Source organism: Nannospalax galili, unplaced genomic scaffold (genome assembly GCF_000622305.1).
Source record: "Nannospalax galili isolate Female #2095 unplaced genomic scaffold, S.galili_v1.0 scaffold713, whole genome shotgun sequence".
NCBI lineage: Eukaryota > Metazoa > Chordata > Mammalia > Rodentia > Spalacidae > Nannospalax > Nannospalax galili.
The window spans coordinates 1,298,624-1,311,784 of record NW_008333780.1 but is presented as its reverse complement, the minus strand read 5'-3'; the positions used below and the strand labels follow the sequence as shown (position 1 = coordinate 1,311,784).

The window sequence follows — 13,161 nt, the reverse complement described above, 5'->3', positions numbered from 1 at the left end:
AGATGTAAAATTGAAGAGTTTTTTAACCTTTAAAAAAGATCTCCATTTCATTTTAGAATATATTGTTCCTTACAGAAAGGCTCATTGTTTTTGGTACTAACACTGAGATGTTGGTGCATGCATCTCTAATCTGTATGCATCTGATGATTTCTAGTCATAATCGGTTGCACTTGAATCCTTGGCGCCTGTGTATGTCTATGAAGTCATCGGGTAGATTTCATTGGTAATGTTTATCACCTCTACTAATTAGCATGATGTAAATTTCCATGTTTCCTCTTCATATATACATTTTTTAAAATTTGTTTTTTAAAAGAATTTTATTATTATTTTTTTGTCTTTTTGAAGCAGGGTCTCCCTGTAGCCCCAGCTGTCCTGGAACTCACTGTGTAGACCAGGCTGGCCTTGAACTCACAGAGATCCGCCTGCCTCTGCCTCCCAAGTGCTGGAACTACAGGCATGTGCCACCATGCCCAGCTTGATTTTTTTTTTTTTTAATGTGTGTGTATATCACACAGAACATCCCAAACCATCTTATTCAACTATACGCCCACTTCCCAGATGGCACCCTCCCATAGCCTCCCTCACCCCACTAGAGCCCTTATACTCTTGATATCCCTGCTACTGTCTGCTGGGTTTCTTTTGTTTTAATTCAGTATTTCATCCTAAGTATGCCATACATCCATAAAAGTAAGTCAAAATAAGAACTGATATGGTATAGTGGGAAAATGATAGGTTTTGAGATTGAGATCAAGTCCACTATCTTCTGTTCTGTAACCTCTCACATGCCTGCTGTGGTGCACAAATCTGAGGTTTATGTTTGCTGTGTTCAGAGGGTACTATTTTCAGGCTACAGTGTGAATAATGCCCTGTTCATAGTGCTCTCTAAGCCTCAGTTTCCTCTGTAAAATGGTATCTAAGTTTTAAGCAGGGGTCTTGGAATCCTCTACCTGATTAAGGTGACGCTCATAATACTAGGCAGAGCAAGGCTCCATTCCACGTTGTCATCTTCAGATATCTTTACTGATTGCTGTGCTACAGTTTTCCTGGATTATTTTAGGCTCTTTATTAGTCTTGCCTGTGATCGATTCCTTCCAGTCAGCTGCACAGGAACCCAACTACCTAAACTTCATATTTGAGCACATCCTACCCCTGTATTCATTTCCAACATGCCATGCTGTTGCCATAACACAGTATCAAGATTATTTTCTTTATGTTTTCTCGTCTAGATTACAGGTACCTTGATAGATGGCATGTTGTAAATCTTTTATCTCCCAATATCCAGCATAGTACCCAACATTTACTTAAGAGCATAATAACATTTATTGACTACTGTTATTTCATTCTCAATTTAGTGAAGCAGGTATTATCTGAGTTTTAAAGAAGAACTAAAAAATAGTTTAGAGAAGTTGCCAAAGGTCAAACAACTGATTTGTGGAAGAATCAGGATTCTAACCTAGAACTGAAATGCCATGCTCTTCAAAAACATATTTTGCTTATTTATTTGAAAATACTGGTATTTGAAACAAGGGCCTCATGCATGCTAGGCAAGAGCTCTACCATTAAGCTGTGCCTCTAGCTCAACAATAAAAACTATATAACCTTTTGTCACATACTAAATTCAAATTACCCAGTTTTAGCCTATAAGTCAAACCTATCTTAAAGATTGTGCAGGATGTAATTTTAAGAATTTTCTTTTTTAAAGAAATAGTTTGTAGTTTTTGCATATATTTAAAAGCTTTTTAAAATAAAGTTAATACCTAGATATTTTGTATAACTTGTATAAGATCGCCACCCCAATGCTAGAGTCTAATGTATGCCAGGTATATTATGCTCTTTCAGACAGAATCTTTGGCAAAAGCCCTTGATTTACACATCTTGATGCTCTTTCTTAAAATGTTGACCTTTTAGGTATACCTTGTCAAAGAAAAATTCCATAAACTGAACAAGGTGGTGATGAATTTACCCTTCAGCTACACTTTTCTGTGTTAAAAAAAATCAAAATACGACACACAAAAACTCAAAACTAATAAATTCAGCCAAGTTACAGGATATACAATACAGTATGTATTAAAAAAAATCACACTTTTCTACACTAACAATGAAAATCCCAAAAGGAAATTAAGGAAACAATTTATAATGGCATCAAAATAAAACATTTAAGAAATAATCATGAGGCAAGAGCCTCTGTCTCAGATAATAGTAATTATCATAAAAAGTACTAGGAAGAAAGGGAGAAGGGAATGGGAACTTATTGTTTAAAAAGTCGAGCTGGATAGTGGTACTGGTTGCAAAACTGTGTATATACTAGTGTCACTACATTGTATGGCTAGCAAAATATGACTAGAATGACAAATTCAATGTTTTACTGCAAAAGAAACTTGGCATGGCTTTAGGTATCACATGTTACCAATGGTTGTGAAGAGCAACTTGTACAAGCCATGGTTTTAAAATATTTTTATTTTATGTTTATGAGTGTATTACCTCATAGAAGTGCAGCCATGTCATGCAATGCTTGTGGAAGTCAAAAGAGGGCATTGGAGCCCGTGGAACTGGAATTACAGATGGTTGTGAGCCATGTGGGTGCTGGGAACTGAATCCAAGTCCTCTGCAAGAGCAGTCAGTGCTCTTAACCACTGAGCCATCTCATCAGCCCCATCTAAGGCCACAGTTTTGAGAGTCATGAGTAGGAATTCTTGAAAAGTCCAGAGATGACTAGGCACCAATTCTTACCTTCATGATAATACAATTGCTAGAAAATAACACATACTTTAAAAATAAAATAAGTATCTCAAAAGAAAAGGATCTTCCGTAACAAGATTTGTTACCTTTAAGAAGCCCAGATCATGTATTGAAATTGTTTTACATCCATAGATCTTAAGAAGCCTAGATAAGGGTTGAGGCTCAGTGATAGAGTTGCATGCTCAGTATTAATGAAGTTGTCCATGTCCTGAGTTCAATCCAAAACAAATGTGCATTTGTGTACACACACACACCTAGGTAGCTGTGTTTGTAGGGTGTAAAAGTCATCAGTGATCAGACTGAGGTCAGAATATCCAATCTATATTGGATATAGGTTATGTCAGTCCATTTATTCCTAAGGAATTTAGTTTTTTAAAAATGTAATGGTCCACATGATGATGGTCCCTTGAATATAGGATAGGGCTAAAACACTAATGAATGAGCTGTGTCCAAATTGAAAGGTGATTTTAAAAAAAGAATAGGCAATTCTAGAGAGAGGAGCCTCAGAAAATTGTATAATTTTTGTCCCTATGATGCTTAGCTGTCCTTTTCCTGACTCTTGAGTTGCCAACAGGGTATTTGTGCTCTTAAAACACTTCCCTCTGCCACCATGACTGTCAAACTAGTTTGAGAGACTTGAACCTTGAACTAATGATCCTATGAAGACATCTGAATGTCCTTTACAGGAATTTACTGTGGGGCTGTGCCAGTGCCAGCCGGCCAAAACAGACTACCTGAAAGGGGGAGTGAGGATTGAAAGAAAGAAAAGGAGACAGAAAAGATGCTTGGGAGGACTGACAGTGAACACTGCAGCCCCGGTTTATTTCAGTTCCACCTTTTATACAGAAGAACTCAATTAGTTTCCACAGCTGTTTTCCCCACCTGTATCTGAGGGTCAAGGAGGTCAGATACTTCAAAGCCTTCTTTGATCTTTTTGTCTGCCACTATTGCCTCCAGGTCAGATATTGTGAGGCTCTCCATATAAACACATTCCTCCTGATTTGGCAGATTAGGTACTGGTGTGCAGAACACAAACTCAGTAAACAAGCCTGCCACGGCTTAGGTACATAATAGACAAACAGCTCCCAACAGGGCTGGACATGATGCATGCCTCTAATCCCAGCACTTGGGAGACAGAAGTAGGTATATCTCTGAATTTGAGGTCAGCCTGAAATTCATAGTGAGTTCAGGCCAGCCAGGGCTACAGAGTGAGACCCTGTCTTAATTTTTTTTTTTTCCTGATTGGTCTAGGGCACAGTTGTAAAGCCACCTGCCCAGCATGTGAGGCCCTATGTTCAGTCCCTAATTCTGCTCCTTAATAGATGAAAAGGGCTTTGTTGAAATGCTCATCACTGGAGGGCTTCAAATGAGAATTAATGGAGTTAGAACAGAACAAGGTATTTTCTGCTTACCATGGAAACAGCTCCTTATGTGTCTTTGGTGATTTATTTTTCTGAAAGAATGTGGCAAATACTGGGAACTCAGTAAATAGAGTTTTTATTGGTGAAAAATGACTACTATGTTTAAATCAAAGGATAGATAATGGTCTTGGCCTAGTTTGCTGTACTAATTTAGATAGATCTCACTATGTAACCTAGGTGGGGGTTACCATGGTTATGGTCATGATTCATATACTGTAGATTTAACCTCAGATTACAGGTATGTGCCATCACATCAGGTCTGCAATATGTATTTAAGAAAACTATTCTTAAGTTTCTTCATTTTGCTTTCCCCTTTGTTTTAATCATCAAAATCCTTGAAAAATGTCAAAGGAAGAAAAAAAAATGAATGAATTAAATAGCATGAATATAGAGTAAAATTGGACTCAGCTTCTTGGAAACACTGAATGCTTGTTTGTCTACAGTTTTCAGCTCAGAGATTAGCATATACTAAGTATATATCAGGTAGACTTTGAATCAGTTATATTTAAGCCAGATGGAGGCTAGAGGTTTTAGAGTGTCGTTCTCCATCCAGTATGCCTCAAATATGATAAAAGTCTGCCAAGTCATAGCCCAAGCAGTGGTGTTGCTCATACTCAGCCCCATTTCTTTCTTACTCTGGGCCCTAATCAAGGCTACCGGCCTTCTGAATACCAACTGACAAATGAATATTCCAAGTCGGAAACCTGTCATTCTCTTAAAACCCAAAGAAGCCTAGTTGGTGAAATGTGAAATAGCTGTTCTTTACTTTGTTACTTTGGAGGGAATGTCATGGAATGCTCCAGATCACTGAACCCCTCAAAACTGGTGAGCAGGCCTCTGAGTCTTTCTCCTTCACACTCTTGAGGTGCACCTTAGCATGCCATCCAGAGTGCCTGCCACTTACTGCTTGCTTATTAGGTCTGATTTTCATAATAGCATTGATAAACTGGACTGATGTGATGTTCTGTAAATGGCCAAACAGTTGAGTACCCTTTGCACTAAAAGTGACAGCATGTGAAACATTGTTAGGACAAGAGCATTAACGTATGCTGTTGCCCACTCTATGAGAGTCTCTTTCCACGTCTGCCAGATCACTGGCTGGATACCATGGACCTGAGCTTCATTGCTCTCTAGAAAGATACCACACTTAATACAGCAGTATAGTTGGAGCTACTACTTAACCAAGCTTGGTTGCTGGTCACCTGCCTTATCAGTTTTCCAGAAGCCAGACTGGTGAATTAAATGAGCATATGATATGGATAAGTATACTCCCTCCCTCCCTCCCTGCCTCTCTCTTTCTTGTAAGACAGGGAGGGCCTTGCTATGTAGCCCAGGCTGGCTTGCAACTCACAAAGCAGACTAACCTTGAAGTCGTGATTCTCATGTCATCCTGAGTATTGGGATTACATGCCTGTACCATGACACCTGGATCCAATCTTGCATTCTTAAAGTTTTGAGGGAAACATTAGATTCTGCCACTCCACTAGAATGTTTATTATGTTGGTCATTGTCAGGGAGCAGTTCCAGGGGCTTCCACTTGGCTTTTCATACTACAATAGTGGCTCTTAGATGACTGGGACTGAGGATGGGACTCGGTGACAGTGCCTGAGCTATAATCTCCATCTGAGCCTTTTGATTTCTTTCACTATAATTTCCTATGAAAGTTAAAGTAATCTCTACTTCAGTGTGGATTAGGATTGTTACTTTTCTCCAACTTCAAAAAGCTTCCTTTAGTTCAGTGCATAACATTGGAATGATACAGAGATTAGCATGACCCTTTGTGTAAGGATGACACATGAATTCATGAAAAATTCTGTATTTTTATTTTTAAATAAAATTTGCAGTGATACAGTGAAAAGGGGGCATCCAAGTAGTATACAAAATCATCTCTTGGGCTCCTTGTAGGATGTTAAATCCTTTATCGCAGGAGACTACCCCAATATTGGTAAACTCTTCTTTAAGTCCCCCACATTTGTCGAGCCCCCAGGAAGCACACACTCCTAGCACTTGTAGGAAAGATCCTACAGCTACTTTTATATGTAATCTTTTTCTCCTTAGCAGACTCTGTACTTACCTAGCTGTGCTAGTTGATATTAGTTATAATTCTGGTGGCCAGGAGGTGAGATCAGGGCAGATCATGAGGATCTGTGGTGTTTTATAAATTCCCAACGTGGGGATGGGGTAGGGAGTGGGCATTTATCTTCACATTTGGGACAGTGAGTCACTTCTATAGGCCCAGAGGAGTCAGAGGAATCTCAAGGTTCAACCTTTTCAAATGTAGCTACCTACCTATCTTCACCTTATTTCTCAAGGCTACAGTTCTTCCTTATTAGGACCCAATTTTTGTGAGAACATTTGCCTATGCTAGGAATTCAACTTTTTCTAACATCCCCCACTCTTATTCTATGTTAATAATTTTGCCTAATAACTTTCTGCCCACTGGCTGCAAAGGAGAGGGTCCCTTTAAATGTTACCAGTGAGGACCCTTGGAATAAAACATATATAAGCTAGGGATCTTTACCATATGAAAGGAGTACAGAGAAAAGAGTGACACGATAAGCTTTGCCTGCAAGATTCGGGGAACTCTTCCTAGAGGAAAGAAGCACTGTCCAAACAGAGGGATACAGGATTTCTCTAGAAAAGGAGTCATGTCCTGATAGAATATAGTTTCTAGATTTTTTTTCTCCATCACATCACCTGCCTATAAGCTGTCAATGTCTCAGAAAGTGTGCCTAGAAACCCCGAAACTGTCCAAGCCAAAGGAAAGCATACTGGTGAGCTGGTGAGCCAGTATGCTCACCTGTGACTTCAATCTACTAGCCAAATTCAATGATCACCATCTATGCTGAGGGCCAGCTTCAGTGATTTATTACCCTGCAAAGCAAGAAGAAAGTGAGCATAGCCTTGTGCACAGCAACAAATGCCAAATGGCATCAACTGCCTGGAGAAGTCAAAAACCCTCTGAAAAACACTGGAGGCTGCAAGAGTCCACACCCTGTCACTTTAGGGTACAGGGTTGAGGAGGGGAATCCTAAGGGCTTTTGAGCTGAATTCTGAAGTAGCAGAGTTGCTCAGGCAGTTTGTGGGGAAAGTCTTCCAGGTAGAGGCAACAGCCAGTACTCAGACTCACTATAGGAGGGAGCTCAGTGTTTAGGAAAAAAAAAGTGGGACTGTATAGGAGTGAACCAGGTAAGAGGTTAAGGGTTTGGGGAGGAAGGCCAGGGCCAGGCTCCGCTGTGCCTTTAGACCACACAGGTTTAGATTTTATTTGCGCCTCTTAAAGAATTTAAAAAGGGACTGGAGAGATGGCTCAGGTTAAGAGCACTGGCTGCTCTTGCAGAGGACCCGGGTTTGAGTCCTAGCACCCACATAGTGGCTAATAACCATTTGTAACTCCAGTTCCCAGAGATCCAAAACCCTCTTCTGACCTCTGTGAGCATTGCACATCATGGGTACACTTATATACATACAGGAAAAACATTCATAAACATAAAATTTTGTTAAAAATTAAACTGGACATGGTGGTGCACACCTTTAATCCCAGCACTAGGGAGGCAGAGGCAACTGATCGCTATTGAAATCGAGTCTGGCCTACATCGTGAGCTCCAGGGAGACCCTGTCTCAAAAAGACCTAATTAATTAATTAATTTTAAAAAGAAAAGGGGGAACCTGAAAGAAATGACAAATATGAGAGGAGATTAATATACTTTACCTGAAACATTATGTAATATATACATGTAATTGACTATTACATGGTATCCCATTATATGAGAGGAGATAAATATAATTTACCTGAAACATTATGTAATATATACATGTATTGACTATTACATGGTATCCCATTATATGAGAGGAGATAAATATACTTTACCTAAAACGTAATATATACATGTATTGACTATTACATGGTATCCCATTACTAGGCAAATTTTTATATTATTCTATGTGTATGAGTGCTTTTCTTGCATATGTGTAAGTGCACCTGTGTTTTGCAATGCCCATGGAAGTCAGAGAGGGCATCCAATCACCTGGAACTGGAGTTACAGATGGTTGGTTGTTAGTCACCCTATGAGTGCTGGGAACTGAACCCTGGTCCTCTGCAAGAGCATCCAGTGCTCTTAAGTGCTAAATCATCTCTCTAAATCATCTCTTTAAGGGATCTATTAGAACCTAAAACTTGGGACTTGAGAGATGGCTGAGCGGTTAAGAGCACTGACTGCTCTTGCAGAGGACCTGGGTTCAGTTCCTAACACCCACATAGTGGCTAACAATCAGCCATAACACCAGTTCCAGGGGATCTGATGCCCTCCTCTGGCTCCATGAGAGTATTGCATGCACATGTGCACTTACATACATGTAGGCAAAACACTGATAAACATAAAATTAAAATAAATTTTTAAAAAAATCCAGGACCTCCCTCTGCTTCCCTGGGCCTGCACAACCCAGCCTCTCTCCTGGGTAAGTCCACTGCACCCTCTTTGCCTTGACTCCCCCAGCCCCATTCACCCTCCCATCTCCCCCACCCATCTCTCCTCCTAGCCTGGGTACTGTCCCATTCCTTGTCTGACACCCCAGACACCAAGGGAACCACAACTGCTTCCTGATCCTTTGCATGCAGACCAACCCAGTTCCTTCTCCCAGTCCCAAGGAGCCCTCTGGGTCTGGTCCTGCCCTCACCTCCCTCTGCTTCCCTGGGTTGCACAACCCACCAGCCTCTTTCCTGGACACCAGGAGCTGTCCTCTCAGCTTCCTGATCCTTTGCATCCAGACCAACCCAGTTCCTCCCTGCAGTCCCCAGGAGACTTTGGGGCCTCTTCCCACCCCCATCTCCCTTTGCATCTCTGGGTGGCACGGCCACCAGCTGCCCTAGACCAGCATCTTTCCTGGACCCTGCTCCCAGGCCAATCCAACTCCCAAATTCCTGAGGACATCTTTCCTGGTGGGATCCAGACCTTAGGAGAAAGCCTGAGAGCATCTGATCCTCATGTGACTTGGGCCTCTGTGGGAACTCTGGAAGACAAAAGAAATCTGGCCACTCCAATAAAAAATCAAAAGAGAGAACCAGAAGCTTAGATGAACCAGCTTTTCATGCCCAAAAAGTAAACCACAAGGCACATAAAGTTCACAAAAAGAAACAGACCTAAATTTGAAGGCCTGAGTCTCACACAAGAATCTGAAACTACAAAAGAAATTCACATGTCAAAATCACAGAGAAAAAATAACAGAAAAACCAAAATAACATACCCCACCAAATATCAATAGTCCTCTAGAAGAGTACAATGAGAACCCCCTAGAGATAATGCAGGATATGGAACTCAAAAGAACAATTATAAACATGATAAAAGAATTCAGTCAATTTAAAGAACACACAAAGAACTGAAGGAAGATAGGGAAGCCTCACCAATAGGATGAATGAAATGGAAAACAGAGTATCAAGACTGGAAAATAAAGTGGACGAACTAGAACACTCAAGCAAAGATTATGAAAAATTTAAGAAAGCACAAGAATGGAATGTGCAGGAATTGTGTGACACCATAAAAAGACCAAACTTACGAATCATAGACATACAGGAAGGGGAAGAATCCCAAGATAATGGCATGGACCATTTTCTTTAAAGAAAGAGATTGAGGAAGACATCAGAAGATGAAAGGACCTCCCATGCTCATGGATTGGAAGAATTAATATTGTAAAAATGACCATCCTACCAAAAGCCATTTATAGATTCAATGCAATGCCAATCAAAATCCCCATGACATTTTTCACAGAATTGGAAAAAACATCCTAAGATTCATATGGAAGCACAAAAGACCTCAGATAGCCAAAACAACCCTGAGCACTAAGAGCAATGCTGGGGGGATTACTATACCAGATTTTAAGCTGTATTACAGAGCTATAGTCATAAAAACAACATGGTACTGGCACAAAAATAGACCCATAGATCAATGGAACAAATTTGAAGACCCAAATATAAGTACATGCAATTTCAGCCACCTGATATTTGTCAAAGGGGCCAAGAACATTCACTGGAGGAAAGACAGCATGTTCAGCAAATGGTGCTGGCAAAACTGGATCTCCACCTGTAGAAGAATGAACCTAAAAGCCTTTCTTTAGCCTTGCACAAAAGTCAATTCCAAATGGATCAAAGACCTCAATGTAAAGCCTGAAACTCTGAAACTGTTAGAAGAAAACATTGGCAATAACCTATAAGTTAGAGGTGTAGGAAAGGATTTTTGAAACTGAACATCAATTGCTCAGGAAACAAGCTCAAGAATAAACAAATGGAACCTCATTAAATTAAAAAGCTTCTGTACATCAAAGGAGGAAACCAGGGAAGTGAACAGAAAACCCACAGAATGGGAGAAAATCTTCACCAGCCACACATCTGACAGAGGATGTGTTTAACATCCAGAATATATAACAAACTAAAAAAACAGAGAATCAAGACAGGAAGTAACCCAATTAAAAGATGGGCTAAGGAGCTGAACAGAGAGTTCTCAAAAGAAGAAGTAAAGATGGCTATGAAACATCTTAAAAGATGTTCAACATCACTAATAATTAGGGAAATGCAAATTAAAACCACTTTAGGATTTCATCGTACCGCAGTCAGACTGGCTAAGATCAAGAAAACAAATGATACCAAATGTTGGAGAGGATGCGGGGAAAGGGGAACACTCATCCACTGCAGGTGGGTTTGCAAAATTGTTCAACTCCTATGGAAAACAGTGTGGAGCACTCTTTAAAAACTACAAATGAACCCACCATTTGACCCAGTTATACCACTCCTTGGCATATACCCAAAGAACTCATCCTATTGCAGAGACACTTGTACATCCATGTTTGTTGCTGCTCTTTTCACAGTAGCCAAGAGATGGAAGCAACCTAAGTGTCCCTCAGTTGATGAGTGGATAATGAAAATGTGGTTCATTTATACGATGGAGTTTTATTCTGCGGTAAAGAAAGATGAAGTCATGAAATTTGCAGGTAAATGGATGGAACTAGAAATTGTTACACTAAGTGAAGTAACACAGACTCAGAAAAAAAATCAACACATGTTCTCCCTCATATGTGTGTGGATCTTAGAACCAAATCCTGATATATGGAACTAGAAACTGTTATACTAAGTGAAGTAACACAGACTCAGAAAAAAAAAATCGATGTATGTTCTCCCTCATATGTGGATCCTAGGACCAAATCCTGATAAGTGAGTATGTATCCAGACATAACTATGGGAACCAGGATAATGGAAAGGAAACAGGGAGGTAAAAGGAAAAGAAAGAACCTGAAAGAGAAAAACAGTAGGACAGGGGGAACACTCATCCGCTGCTGATGGGGCTACAAACTTGTTCAACTCCTATGGAAAGCAGTGTGGAGAACCCTTAAAAAACTACAAATTGAACCTAGGGGATAAAGGGAAAGAAGGACCTCAAGAGAGGTAGGAACGTACGAGAAGGGTATTATTAAGGGAGAAAGGGGGAAAATGGGTGCACCTTCATTGGGGAAACCATGATGGAGGGGTGAGACAATGTGAGAGATAAATAATGCCTAGTTAGTTTTAAAAACCAAAGGGAACCATGTTAGTCCAATAACCTACTCACAAATTATACATACCAGATCAAGAAATACATGTCTAGGCAAGGTTTATCTGAGAACATTTGGTCTTTGCCCAAGATTTATCTTCATGGCACACAGTAATTAAAAGTACCAGACTGGTGGAACTAACCTTCTTGGATGTTTAACAGACACACTTTGACGCCTATACTAATTTGGTCAGAGGGACATAAAGGACAGTTTTTGCTCCTTGCCCTCCTAGGTCGACTAGTTCCAGGGGACTATGAGCATCTCTCAAAATGTCCTGTAATTGTTGTGGGTCACCTGTCCACTTGATCAAAGAGGCTGAGGAAACCCCACAAGATGGACTTGAACCAGTGTCCAATCTACAAAGAGGAGAGTCAACACAGAGGAAATATTTCTTCCATGCTTCCAAGTGAAGCCAGCCATGGTTGAGCAGGACCTTTGACTTATCTTCACATAGGCAGAACTGGTAGAAGGAAGGAGCCAGGGCCCCCTCCCAAGCCCATGCGACCCCTGAGGAACAGGTCCTCAAACAGCTTTAAGAGTAAAAATAAATTGGTTTATCTGGGCCAACTGTAAGGACTTAAACACCCAAAAAGGAAAGTATAACCAAATATTAAAGGGGCCAATATAATTTTTTAAGAGTCCATATGTATAGCTAAAGGCTACATAGCAAGCAACAATATCAGATAGGAGATACCTTCTTTTGAGTTGTTGGCCAGACTGGCCCAAGTAACTCCCAGATAGTAACCCTGCATAGAACTGGGAAAATGAACAGCAGGCCCCAATCTTATCTAAACAAATACTGACAACCAATTGCTGCTAGATGAGGAACAGCTGACCTTCCTAAAACAAAGACCTCTAGATAGGCTGACTAGATTCACCAGATGGGCAAGTAGTGGGGAATGGCTGGGGGTGCTGACAACACAGCAGATAGTAGCAGGGATAACAGAGTATAAGGGCTCTAGTGGGGGGAGGGAGGCTATGGGAGGGTGCCATCTGGGAAGTGGGTGTATACTTGAATAAGATGATTTGGGATGTTCTGTGTGATATACACACACAAAAGATCAACAAATTTTAAAAAATGAATTATATTTGAGGAGGAAGCATAAAAAGTTGCTTCATGTTAATTAGTAGAGGTGAAAAACATTACCATTGAAATCTACCAGATGACTTTATATCCATACTCAGGTTCCAAGGGTCCGAGTGTAACTGGCTGTGACTAGTGGTAGTGCGATACATAGAGAAGAGACACATGTGCAAACATCTGTTAGTAACATCAAAAATGAGTTCTTCTGTAGGAAACAATATTTTTTAAGTTGAAATGGAGATCTTTTTTGAAGGTTAATACTTCATTCAATTTTATGTCTTACAGGGCTTATACGGAGTTCTATAATGTATTAATTCAACTGTGAACCTAAAAATTTAC

At 40.3% G+C, this 13,161-nt stretch overlaps 1 protein-coding gene and 1 non-coding gene across 3 annotated transcripts in view; one reads left to right on the top strand and one right to left on the bottom strand.

Moving 5' to 3' along the window:
- The window catches only part of Txndc12 (thioredoxin domain containing 12), a 117,182-nt gene that overhangs the window by 52,182 nt on the left and 51,839 nt on the right, over positions 1-13,161 (bottom strand). The gene's annotated exons all lie outside the window — the stretch shown is intronic.
- LOC115069507 lies at positions 5,882-5,983 on the top strand. The gene has a single exon (XR_003848770.1). It is a non-coding gene; the product is annotated as a U6 spliceosomal RNA (small nuclear RNA).